This window comes from Leucopleurus acutus (genome assembly GCF_964270905.1).
Source record: "Leucopleurus acutus genome assembly, chromosome: 3".
In the NCBI taxonomy this organism is placed as follows: Eukaryota; Metazoa; Chordata; class Mammalia; order Artiodactyla; family Delphinidae; genus Leucopleurus; species Leucopleurus acutus.
This window is the reverse complement of record NC_139145.1, coordinates 98,063,642-98,077,046: the sequence shown is the minus strand read 5'-3', so window position 1 is coordinate 98,077,046 and position 13,405 is coordinate 98,063,642.

Here is a 13,405-nt window from a genome sequence, read left to right as displayed (position 1 = left end):
GGGGTGGAAAGAGAAAGCCTCTAATTCCTCTTAGATAAAACTGAGAATTAACTTAACATAATTTCAAAAGTATAAACATGAGCCCTCCCACTTTTACATAGCTTACGAATTAACTAGAGGGTAACAGGTAGATCAAGAATTTCCATAGGAGGGACCTTCAAGATGGCAGAGGAGTAAGATGTGGGGATCACCTTCCTCCCCACAAATACATCTACACGTGGAACAACTCCTACAGAACACCTACTGAATGCTGGCAAAAGACGTCAGACTTCTCAAAAGGCGAGAAACTCCCCACGTACTTGGGTAGGGCAAAAGGAAAAAGAAAAAACAGAGACAAAATAGGAATGGGACCTGCACCTCTGGGAGGGAGCTGTGAAGGAGGAAAAGTTTCCACACACTAGGGAGCCCCTTCACTGGCAGAGACGGGGGGTGGGTGTGGGGGAAGCTTTGGAACCATGAAGGAGAATGATGCAGCAGGGGTGCAGAGGGCAAAGCGGAGAGAGTCCCACACAGAGGATCAGTGCCGACCAGCACTTACCAGCCTGAGAGGCTTGTCTGCTCACCCGCCGGGATGGGCGGGGGCCTGGGAGCTGAGACCCCGGCCTCGGAGGTCAGATCCCAGGGAGAGGACTGGGGTTGGCTGCGTGAACACAGCCTGAAGAGGGCTAGTGCACCACAGCTAGCCGGGAGGGAGTCCGGGAAAATGTCTGGACCTGCCTAAGAGGCAAGAGACCATTGTTTTGGGATGTCCAAGGAGAGGGGATTCAGAGCACCGCCTAAACGAGCCCCAGAGATGGGTGTGAGCCGCGGCTATCAGCGTGGACACCAGAAACAGGTATGAAACAGCAACACTGCTGCTGCAGCCAACAAGAACCCTTTATGCAAGCACTGGTCACTATCCACAGGCCCCTGGGAGCCTGTGCTGCATGCCACTGCCAGGATACCATGATCCAGGGACAAGTTCCCTGGGGAGAACACACGGTGTGCCTCAGGCTCTTGCAACAACACGCCGGCCTCTTCCGCTACAGGCTCGCCCCACATTCCAACTGTGACTAGCGTACCCCTCCCTCCCCGCGGCCTGAATGAGCAGGAGTCCCTTAATCAGCCATTGCTTTATCCCTGTCCTGTCTGGGCAGGAACAGATGCCTGAGGGCAACCTACACACAGAGGCGGGGCCAAAAACAAAGCTGAGTCCCGGGAGCTGTGAGAACAAAGAAGAGAAAGGGAAATCTCTCCCAGCAGCCTCAGGAGCAGCGGATTAAATCCCCACAATCAACTTGATGTACCCTGCATCTGTGGAATACCTGAACAGACATTGAAAGATCCCAAAATTGAGGAGGTGGACTTTGGGAGCAACTGTAGACTTGAGTTTGCTGACTGCAACTGATTTGTTTCTGATTTTTATGTTTATCTTAGTTTAGTTTTTAGTGCTTGTTATCATTGCTTAATTTGTTTATTGGTTTGGTTGCTCTCTTCATTTATTATTATTATTAATAATTTTTTAAATGTATTAATTAAAAAACTTTTTATTCTTTTTTTCTCCCTTTTCTTCTGAGCTGCGTGGCTCACAGGGTCTTGGTGCCCCAACCTGGTATCAGGCCTGAGTTCAGGACATTGGTGCACCAGAGACCTCCCAGCCCCACATAATATCAATCAGTGAGAGCTCTCCAAGAGATCTTTGTCTCAATGCTAAGACCCAGCTCCACCCAACAACCAGCAAGCTCCAGTGCTGGACGCCTCATGCCAAACAACTAGCAAGATGGGAACACAATCCCACCCTTTAGCAGAGAGGCTGCCTAAAATCATAATAGGGTTGCAGACACCCCAAAACACAGCACCAGATGCAGCCCTGCCCACCAGAAAAACAAGATCCAGCCCCGCTAACCTGAATACAGGCACCAGTACCCTCCACCAGGAAGCCTACTGAACAAGCCACTGAACCAACCTCACCCACTGGGGGCAGAACCAAAAACAATGTAAACTATGAACCTGAAGCCAGAGAAAAGGAAACCCCAAACACAGTAAGTTAAACAAAATGAGAAGACAGGAATATATGCTGCAGATGAAGGAGCAAGGTAAAAATCCACCAGACCTAACAAATGAAGAGGAAAGAGGCAGTCTACCTGAAAAAGAATTCAGAGTAATGATAGTAAAGATGATACAAAATCTTGGAAATAGAATGGATAAAATAAAAGAAACCATTTAAAAGGACCTAGAAGAACTAAAGAGTAAAGAAACGATGATGAACAACACATTAAATGAAATTAAAAATTCTCTAGAAGGAATCAATAGCAAAATAACTGAGGCAGAAGAATGGATAAATGACCTGGAAGGTAAAATAGGGGAAATAACTACTGCAGAGCAGAATAAAGAAAAAAGAATGAAAAGAATTGAGGACAGTCTCAGAGACTTCTGGGACAACATTAAATGCACCAACATTTGAATTACAGGCATCTCAGAAGAGGTAGAGAAAAAGAAAGGGTCTGAGAAAATATTTGAAGAGATTATAGTTGAAAACTTCCCTAACATGGGAAAGGAAATAGTCAATCAAGTCCAGGAAGGGCAGAGAGTCCCATACAGGATAAATCCAAGGAGAAACATGCCAAGATACATATTAATCAAACTATCAAAAATTAAATACAAAGAAAATATATTAAAAGCAGCAAGGGAAAAATAACAAATAACATATGAGGGAATCCCCATAAGGTTAACAGCTGATCTTTCAGCAGAAATTCTGCAAGCCAGAAGAGAGTGGCAAGACATATTTAAAGTGATGAAAAGGAAAAACCTACAACCAAGATTACTCTACCAACAAGGATATCATTCAGATTCAACGGAGAAATTAAAAGATTTACAGACAAGCAAAAGTTAAGAGAATTCAGCACCACCAAACCAGATTTACAACAAATACTAAGGGAACTTCTCTAGGCAGGAAACACAAGAGAAGGAAAACACCTACAAAAACAAACCCAAAACAATTAAGAAAATGGTAATAGGAACATACATATCAATAATCCCCTTAAATGTAAATGGATTAAATGCTCCCACCAAAAGATATAGACTGGCTGAATGGATACAAAAACAAGACCTGTATATATGCTGTCTACAAGAGACCCACTTCAGACCTAGGGACACATACAGACTGAAAGGGAGGGGATGGAAAAAGATATTCCATGCAAATGGAAATCAAAAGAAAGCTGGAGTAGCCATGCTTATAAGAGACAAAATAGACTTTAAAATAAAGACTATTACAAGAGACAAAGAAGGACACTACATAGTGATCAAGGGATCAATCCAAGAAGAAGATATAACAATTGTAAATATTTATGCACCCAACATAGGAGCACCTCAATACATAAGGCAAATGCTAACAGCCATAAAAGGGGAAATCAACAGTAACACATTCATCGTAGGGGACTTTAACACCCCACTTTCACCAATGGACAGATTATCCAAAATGAAAATAAATAAACAAGCTTTAAATGACTCATTAAACAAGATGGACTTAATTGATATTTATAGGACATTCCATCGAAAAACAACAGAATACACTTTCTTCTCAAGTGCTCATGGAACATTCTCCAGGATAGACCATATCTTGGGTCACAGTCAAGCCTTAGTAAACTTAAGAAAATTGAAATCATATCAAGTATCTTTTCTCACCACAACGCAATGAAACTAGATATCTATTACAGGAAAAAAGCTGTAAAAATTACAAACACATGGAGGCTAAAAAATACATTACTAAATAACCAAGAGATCAGTGAAGAAATCAAAGAGGAAATCAAAAAATACCTAGAAAAAATGACAATGAAAACATGACGAACCCAAACTTATGGGATACAGTAAAAGCAGTTCTAAGAGGGAAGATTACAGCAATATAATCGTACCTCAAGAAACAACTCAAATAAACAACCTAACCTTACAGTTAAAGCAATTAGAGGAAGAAGAACAAAAAACCCCCAAGGTTACCAGAAGGAAAGAAATCATAAACATCAGTTCAAAAATACATGAAAAAGAAACAGAGGAAACAGCTGCAAGGATCAATGAAACTTAAAGGTGGTTCTTTGAGAAGATAAACAAAATTGATAAGCCATTGGCCAGACTCATCAAGAAAAAAAGGGAGAAGACTCAAATCAACAGAATAAGAAACGGAAAAGGAAAAGTAACAACTGACACTGCAGAAATACAAAAGATGATGAGAGATTACTACAAGTGACTATATGCCAATAAAATGGACAACCTGGAAGAAATGGACAAATTCTTAGGAAAGCACAACCTTCTGAGACTGAACCAGGAGGAAAGAGAAAATACAAACAGACCAATCACAAGCACCGACATTGAAACTGATTTAAAATCTCTCAACAAACAAAAGCCCAGGACTAGGTGGCTTCACAGGCAAATTCTATCAAACATTTAGAGAAGAGCTAACATCTGTCCTTCTCAAACTCTTCCAAAATACCGCAGAGGGAGGAACAGTCCCAAACTCATTCTATGAGGCCACCATTACCCTGATACCAAAACCAGACAAAAATGTCACAAAGAAAGAAAACTACAGGCCAATATCACTGATAAACATAGATGCAAAAATCCTCAACAAAATACCAGCAAACAGAAACCAACAGCACTTTAAAAGGATCATACACCATGATCAAGTAGGGTTTATCCCAGGAATGCAAGGATTCTTTAATATATGCAAATCAATCAATGTGATACACCATATTAACAAACTGAACAATAAAAACCATATGATCATCTCAGTAGATGCAGAAAAAGCTTCTGACAAAATTCAACACATATTTATGATAAAAACTCTCCAGAAAGTAAGCATAGAGGGAACCTACTTCAACATAATAAAGGCCATATATGACAAACCCACAGCCAACATCATTCTCAATGCTGAAAAACTGAAACCATTTCCTCTAAGATCAGGAACAAGTCAAGGTTGCTCACTCTTACCACTCTTATTCAACACAGTTTTGGAAGTTTTAGCCACAGGAATCCAAAAGGAAAAATAAAAGAATCCAAATAGGAAAAGAAGTAAGCTGTCATTGTTTGCAGATTACATGATACTATCCAGAATCCTAAAGATGCTACCAGAAAACTACTAGAGCTAATGAATGAATCGGGTAAAGTAGCAGGATACAAAATTAGTGCACAGAAATCTCTTGCATTCCTGTACACTAATGATGAAAAATCTGAAACAGAAATTGAGGAAACACTCCCATTTACCATTGCAACAAAAAGAATAAAATACCTAGAAATAAACCTACCTAAGGAGAGAGCAAACCTGTATGGAGAAAACTATAAGACACTGATGAAAGAAATTAAAGATGATACAAACAGATGGAGAGATATACCATGTTCTTGGATTGGAAGAATGAACATTGCAAAAATGACTCTACTACCCAAAGCAATCTATGGATTCAATGCAATCCCTATCAAACTACCACTGGCATTTTTCACAGAACTAGAACAAACAATTTCACAATTTGTATAGAAACACAAAAGATCCAGAAAAGCCAAAGCAATCTTGAGAAAGAAAAACGGAGCTGGAGGAATCAGGCTCCTTGACTTCAGACTATACTACAAATCTACAGTAATCAAGACAGTATGGTACTGGCACAAAGACAGAAATATAGATCAATGGAACAGGATAGAAAACCCAGAGATAAACCCACGCACATATGGTCACCTTACCTTTGATAAAGGAGGCGAGAATATACAATGGAGAAAAGACAGCCTCTTCAGTAAGTGGTGCTGGATAAACTGGACACGTACATGTAAAAGTATGAGATTAGAACACTCCCTAACACCGTACACAAAAATAAACTCAAAATGGATAGAAGACCTAAATGTAATGCCATACACTATAAAACTCTTATAGGAAAACATAGGCAGAACACTTTATGACATAAATCACATCAAGGTCCTTTTTGACCCACCCCCTAGAGAAATGGAAATAAAAACAAAAATAAACAAATGGGACCTAATGAAATTTAAAAGCTTTTGTACAGCAATGGAAACCATAAACAAGATGAAAAGACAACACTCAGAATGGGAGAAAATACTTGCAAACGAATCAACAGACAAAGGATTAATCTCTAAAATATATAAACAGCTCCTGCAGCTCAATTTTAAAGAAACAAACAACCCAATCCAAAAATGGGCAGAAGACCTAAATAGACATTTCTCCAAAGAAGATATACATATTTCCAACAAACACATGAAAGGATGCTCAACATCACTAATCATTAGAGAAATGCAAATCAAAACTACAATGAGGTATCACCTCACACCATTCAGAATGGCCATCATCCAAAAATCTACAAACAATAAATGCTGGAGAGGGTGTGGAGAAAAGGGAACCCTCTTGCACTGTTGGTGGCAATGTAAATTGATATAGCCACTATGGAGAACAGTATGGAGGTTCCTTAAAAAACTAAAAATAGAACTACCATACGACCCAGCAATCCCACTACTGGGCATATACCCTGAGAAAACCAGAATTCAAAAAGAGTCATGTACCACAATATTCATTGCAACTCTATTTACAATAGCCAGGACATGGAAGCAACCTAAGTGTCCATCAGCAGATGAATGGATAAAGAAGATGTGGCACATATATACAATGGAACGTTACTCAGCCATAAAAGGAAATGAAACTGAGTTATTTGTAGTGAGGTGGATGGGCCTAGAGTCTGTCATACAGAGTGAAGTAAGTCAGAAAGAGAAAAACAAATACCGTGTGCTAACACATATATATGGAATCTTAAAAAAAAAAAAAAGATTCTGAAGAACCTAGGGGCAGGACAGGAATAAATGCACAGTCATAGAGAATGGACCTGAGGATATGGGGAGGGGGAAGGGAAAGCTTGCACGATGTGAGAGTTGCATTGACATACATACACTACCAAGTGTAAAATAGCTAGCTAATGGGAAGTAGCTGCATCGCACAGGGAGGTGCTTTGTGACCACCTAGAGGGGTAGGATAGGGAGGGTGGGAGGAAGACGCAAGTGGGAGGGGATATGGGGATACATGTATAGTTATAGCTGATTCACTTTGTTATACAGCAGAAACTAACACAACATTGTAAAGCAATTATACTCCAATAAAGATGTTTAAAAAAAAAGAATGTCCATAAAAGAAGTTGCAGGAGCAGCAATCCAGCTGGAAGAAGGACCAGGCGCAGGGTGTTTGTAATTAAAATTGCATATAAAGAACATGGTTAGATGATTCTCTGTATAGTTCAGGGAGAGAGCTGAAGGAGGCAGTGAGTGTTGAGATAGGAAAGACTAGACGTGAGTGGGAGGAAAACTACTTAATCTTCTGACCATTAATTTTGTGGAGCTACTGCACAGTGATCAGACATCTAGCGAGACTAAAACAGTTTTGGTAAATGAGGATGGTGACCCGGCAAAAGTTCTAGTAAGACCCTTTCTGAGGCTTAGGGAAGTCTATGGGGAGGGGCCTAGGGCACGGGGAGGGTGTTTCCACTTGCAGTAATGGCTCACTATGTAACTGGACCAACCTCCCTCCACTCAAGACAACAATAAACACTGACAAAATATGAAAACATCTTCTTTAAAGCATCAAAAACAAAGAATTACCAAGCCAAGACTCAAGGGAGAATGGAAATCCAAGAGGTATTTAAGGATGCTTTTTTGAACCCGGGGTGTATGCAGGTTTGGAAAAAGAAACCGAGGAGCTGAGCTAAGCTTTTGATAGCCTCACAGAACCAAGGGAGAAAAAACCTGAGTCCAAGTCCTGCTGAGCATAAAGAGAAAGAGAAAAGCAGTCCCTGACATCCGAGAGATGAACTGGCACTCACAGCAGCCTTGGTGTTCTCCCGTCAAACATAAACAATTTCGGGGCTTCCCTGGTGGCGCAGTGGTTGGGAGTCCGCCTGCCGATGTAGGGAACACGGGTTCGTGCGCCGGTCCGGGAAGATCCCACATGCCGCGGAGCGGCTGGGCCCGTGAGCCATGGCCGCTATGCCTGCGCGTCCGGAGCCTGTGCTCCGCAACGGGAGAGGCCACAACAGTGAGAGGCCCGCGTACTGCAAAAAAAAAAAAAAAGTGTGAAACATAAACAATTTCATGGAACATCACCATCAGCCAAGACCACTCTTGAGACTATGATGGATGAAGACAAAAACAAGCTGACTCAACAATCATGTTGGAACACAGGCAAAACATGAACACTGTCATAGCCATGAAAATGACAAAACACCTTCATAGCCTGACTGATATGAGTGACAGCTGTTTCTTTACCAGTTACAGCCTTAGGCTTGGTCTGCTCTTCTCTCCTTATTAAGATGCTTAATCATAGAATTACCCCCCTTCCTAAGAACATCTAAACCAAAAGCCCTGCTTCGACAGCCCTCCCACATCCCGTAAGTCGTTCCTAACACTTTCTGAGGGGCCCCATGGTTCCCCACCATGTACATTATCCTTTGCTGCAATGAGTTAAAAACAAAACCCAACTTATTAAAAAACCACTAATCATTTTTTTACATAGCTGGGCAGGGGATTTTTTTATTACTCTAATATTCTTGAGGTTTGTGCTGGGACACAGTTACCTGGAAACAATTTGATCCTTTTGGATCTTGCCTTAAGATTTGTTCAATGGGACTGAAGCAGTACTTTATCTAGGGCTAATTGCTCTCCACTACTGCGGCAAGACACCTCTGGGTACTCGACCTGTGGGCATCTTGAGGTTCTCCAAGCTGACCGGCGGACGCAGGTCCTTCTACTTCCACGAGCTCTGTGTGCGCGCTGTTCGCCAAGACCTCTAATCTTTTCCAGTGGCTCGGTCTCTGGCTCCGGTATTTTCTGCACATGCATGTGTTGCTCAGTGATCAGCTGAATACTCAAAGGGAGCCTCCAGCAGAGCTCCAAAGTGTCCTTTCTCTCTTCCCGCTTTCTCTCTCTTCTCTCCGCCCACCCCTTCTCGTTGTCTTCTCTCTTATGAACGCTACTTTCTTGCCCACCCACACTCAGCTGCGCCTACCTCAACTCAAAAGGTCCGCTAGGCTCCGCCTCGGGTCTCCGACCTGCACAGCTGCGAGGAATCTCTCTGAAGGCGCTCAGCTGGCCCCTGTCACAGCCCTAACCTCCTTTGTTTCCATCTCTTCGGGGATCACTACTTTCACTTGCCCGATAGTCTTCGACTTGCAAACTGTCTTTTATACATTTTGGGGGTGAGGGGGCATTGTTTCAAGTGACAGGATAAATTCCAGTCCCTATTCTATCTTGGCCAGAGCGGAAGTTCTTATATACCTTTAAGTCTTTAAATTCTAGGAAGCCAAGAAATACTGATTTACTAATCAGTTGGTTTTAGCAGTTGGAAGCATAAAATTTTCCTTTCAAAATAAAGTATTTGACAAGCTCAGAATCACTCTTGTTTATTTTGCAACCATGTTGTTTGACAATGTCACCAGTTATTTAGGTAATCTTTAATTGGAAAATGACAGAAGCACCAGAAATTTTCATTTGGCTATTAAATAAAAATTTTAAATGTGGGTACACTTACCCCTCAGCATGCCTGGGGCATTAGTTCCAGGAGCCCCCCAAACACCAAAATCCTCGGGTGCTCAAGTCCCTTCTATGAAATGGCATGGTACAATGACCACAGTCGGCCCTCAGTACCTGCAGGCTTTGCATCCGTGCGTTCACCCACCTGCAGATCATTAGTTATCCAAAGTCAGGTTTGCTTAATTTGTGTTCTACTTCAACAACATAAGATTTTTTTTATTGTTGCAGTCTTCTGTTTTTATTTTTAGTAAATATCGTGGAAGGCTTACTAAAGCTCTAGATTTTTGAAAGACCATCTTTCTGTCAGTTCTTGACTTAAAATTCTGACACTGTGCTTTTTTAATTTTCTGCTGAAACTGAATGAATTTTTAAAAAGCTATAGCATGCATTCACTAGGTGAATTCCAGCCCCCATCCCCTCCTATTTTGCATAGACCCCGGGGCTTTGTACTATCAGAAACCTTTCTTTTTTTTTTTTTTTTTTTGCGGTACGCGGTCCTCTCAGTGTTGTGGCCTCTCCCGCTGCGGAGCACAGGCTCCAGACGCGCAGGCCCAGCGGCCATGGCCCACGGGCCCAGCCGCTCCGCGGCACGTGGGATCCTCCCGGATCGGGGCACGAACCCATGTGCCCTGCATCGGCAGGCGGACTCTCAACCACTGCGCCACCAGGGAAGCCCCAGAAACCTTTCTTTTAATTAAAAAAATTTTAAACCATATTATAGATTTTGCCTCCACTTTACTTGAAATTGTACAGAGACATAGCAATAATTCTGTGAAGTACTTTCAACAGAGTTTTAGAGATCCTTTTGAAAAGAAGTGAGAGGAAGTGGTTTTTAAGACTGTAAGTTGGCTGGTGTTCAGAGTGATAGCATCGAGCTGGGACAAAGGCCAAGCTGTGCCTGTGTTCAGGACAGGAAATTCAACTGCAGAAAGAGAGGAGGAGATTCAGGAACATTTCATTTGTAAGGAGGCCATTTATCATTTCATTTATCCTGAACTCTCCCCACCTGCAGCACAGCCCGCAGCACTAGGAAATAATTTTTGAGGCACCTGAGTGCCTGAGATAGTGTCCAACTAGCTTCATTTGCTAATTTTTCAGCTCGCAGTGTTTTAGAAGCCACAGTCTAGAAACAGGTCTAGGGTGGAAGCCGAAGATGGTTGAAGGTAACAACAAAAAGTAAATAAAAATTTGAGGATAATGGAGGAACTGCAATAAACTTTGCATAGTACCCATAAGAATTCAAGAAAAAAAACAAAAAAAGAATTCAAAAGATATAGCAACATGGGGGTATTTACTAGATTTCATTCCCCTCAAGGGCAGCACTTCATTACAACCCAGCATAGTCACTGATTATTGTTGTTAAGGTAATTGTTGCATGTTGAAACTTTTAAAGTTTATTTTATAAAACATTTATAAACTGTTTCCACATGTTATCTCAAATTGATACTGAGATGGACAATAATCCTATGTAATAATTAGGAAAGTGTTACTGTCTCTAATTAGGAAATGAAGTGATTTATTTTCAGAAGATGGCTTTGAGTCCAATTCTCTTGATTCTAGGTCCAGTTTGTAATTAAAAACTTGGGTCACTACAATTTAAATCTGTTGAGTGCACCCTAACGGGATGGAAATAGTTGTAATATACATAAGAAAGATTTCCATTAAAATTAGTTTAAAAATCCTTGAACATTCTGAAAATTAAGTGTTTCAGGTATTTGGAAAATTCACTCTCATTCATTCTCATCTGTTTGTTGAGGGCCTACGAGGTGTGCAACACTCTGAGAGGTGCTGGAGAGAGGTCCAGGCATAGTGTTTGGTCCCTAGCCTTTGGGCGTTGATAATTTAAGGAAGGATGTGAAGAACAAGTATGTTAGTGTAAGGTAAGGGCCAATTGAACTGACTAAACAAGTGCCTGCAGTTAGGACTGGAAAGGAAGCATGTGTCACTTCCAAGGGGGCTTCCTAGAGGAGGCATTTGCCTTGCAATAAGAAGTTTACACAGGGGACACTGAGAGAGATGTATGGAACACAGAGTGGCAGCCTCAGTAAAGGTAGGGGAACCCTGGGCTCATCCAGAAATGGAAAGCTCCCTGCTTTGTCTGAAGCTTGGAGCAAGCGAAGGGCGATCTGAAAATTAAAGAAAAAACGACAAATATTGAAAATGCATTCACTTGTTCAGCAGATATTTATTGAGGGTCTCATATACCAGCCTCTGCTCTAGGCTCTGGGTGTTAGGAGGCAAGCAAAGCAGGCTTCCCTGGTGGTGCAGTGGCTGAGAATCTGCCTGCCAATGCAGGGGACACGGGTTCTAAGCCCTGGTCCGGGAAGATCGCACATGCCTCGGAGCAACTAAGCCATGCGCCACAGCTACTGAGCCTGTGCTCTGGAGCCCATGAGCCACAACTACTGAGCCCGCATGCCACAACTACTGCAGCCTGTGTGCTTAGAGCCTGTGCTCCGCAACAAGAGGAGCCACCGCAATGAGAAGCTCGCACACCGCAACGAAGAGTAGCCCCCACTCGCTGCAACTAGAGAAAGCCCACACGCAGCAACAAAGACCCAACGCAGCCAAAAATAAATAAATAAATTTATAAAAAAAAGAAAAAAAAAGAGGCAAGCAAAGCAGACAAACTCCCTGCCTGCAAGGAACTTATGTTCTAATGGGGAGACATAAAACAAACAAATAAATCAATATATAGTTTACTCTCAGGAATTGATAAAAGCTAAGGAAAAAAAAGCAGGCTAAGGGGATAGACACTGGGTGGCGGCAGGGGTGGGTTGAGGGGGGAGTGCTACTCCTTTTAGATAAAGTCAATAAGGAGCGTCTCCGAGCAAGAGACAGATCAGGAGACCAGGTGAAGTGACATGTGAATTCCCTAAGCAACAAGCTTCCCAAAGCTTATTCTCTTAGCAGGAAATAAAAAGGTTAGAAGCCCCTTTTGGTGAGAGATAGTTTTAAACAGTAAACTATGAAGTCACCTAAACCCTACTCAGCTTCCTCTTCTGGGACTCAGTAGCTCAGTCTGATGGCCCTCTTTCTTCATTCTCTGTCATCACTTCTGTTCTCATGGGTGGGGGACAGTTCTGAGCACACACAGACACACACAACTGGGCTGGGGCTTGTGACAATGTCACAGAACTACCCCCAGCTTCCTATATCTCCTTCACCCCTCCCCTCCTCCGCTGCAGAATTCGGTTTCCAAGAATTGGCCCATGGTGCCTCCTCTTTTTTGTCCCCTTTTCCCCAGTCACCTGTTTCCATCCATCCCACCCATTGTACCCCTTTAACTATAGGAAATGCCACTCCGAGGGACTCTATACAGGTCTGTGCCTCTGGCCCTAGGTATAGGCTACCTCCTTGGTTTTGCTCCTTCTACTTTATTAAGTTTTTCATCCAGGTTGAAATGATAAAATATAACAAGGGAAAAGAAATTGAGGATCAAGAGCTAACTAGGACCTAATCACGGCAGCTACTGAATGTGGAACCAAACCCAGGTTGCAAACAGAGATGCACAGCACGACAAGGCACGAAAACCAGTGTGTGAAGGAGGCCTAAAGACGATAGGAACAAAGCTCGTTATACTTCACTCAAGAACAACACTTGTGTGCCAGCGTGGCCCTTTAATGCACTAGGATCTAAACGAAAACATCAGATGGGCCTTGAAAGAGGTCATGTGGACTTTAGGCTGTCAGAGGGCCTCGCACGGTCTCCACACGGGGAACTGCCTCTCTGTCTAAACAGGGAGAAACCATGGAAATGTATATGGAGCAGGGGGTGGCATGATCAAGCAGTGGCTGAAATAATCTGCTGGAGGGCATCGTACAAGAGGACTGCAAGGACACATCTTGAGAAGCAGCAAAACTTGTTT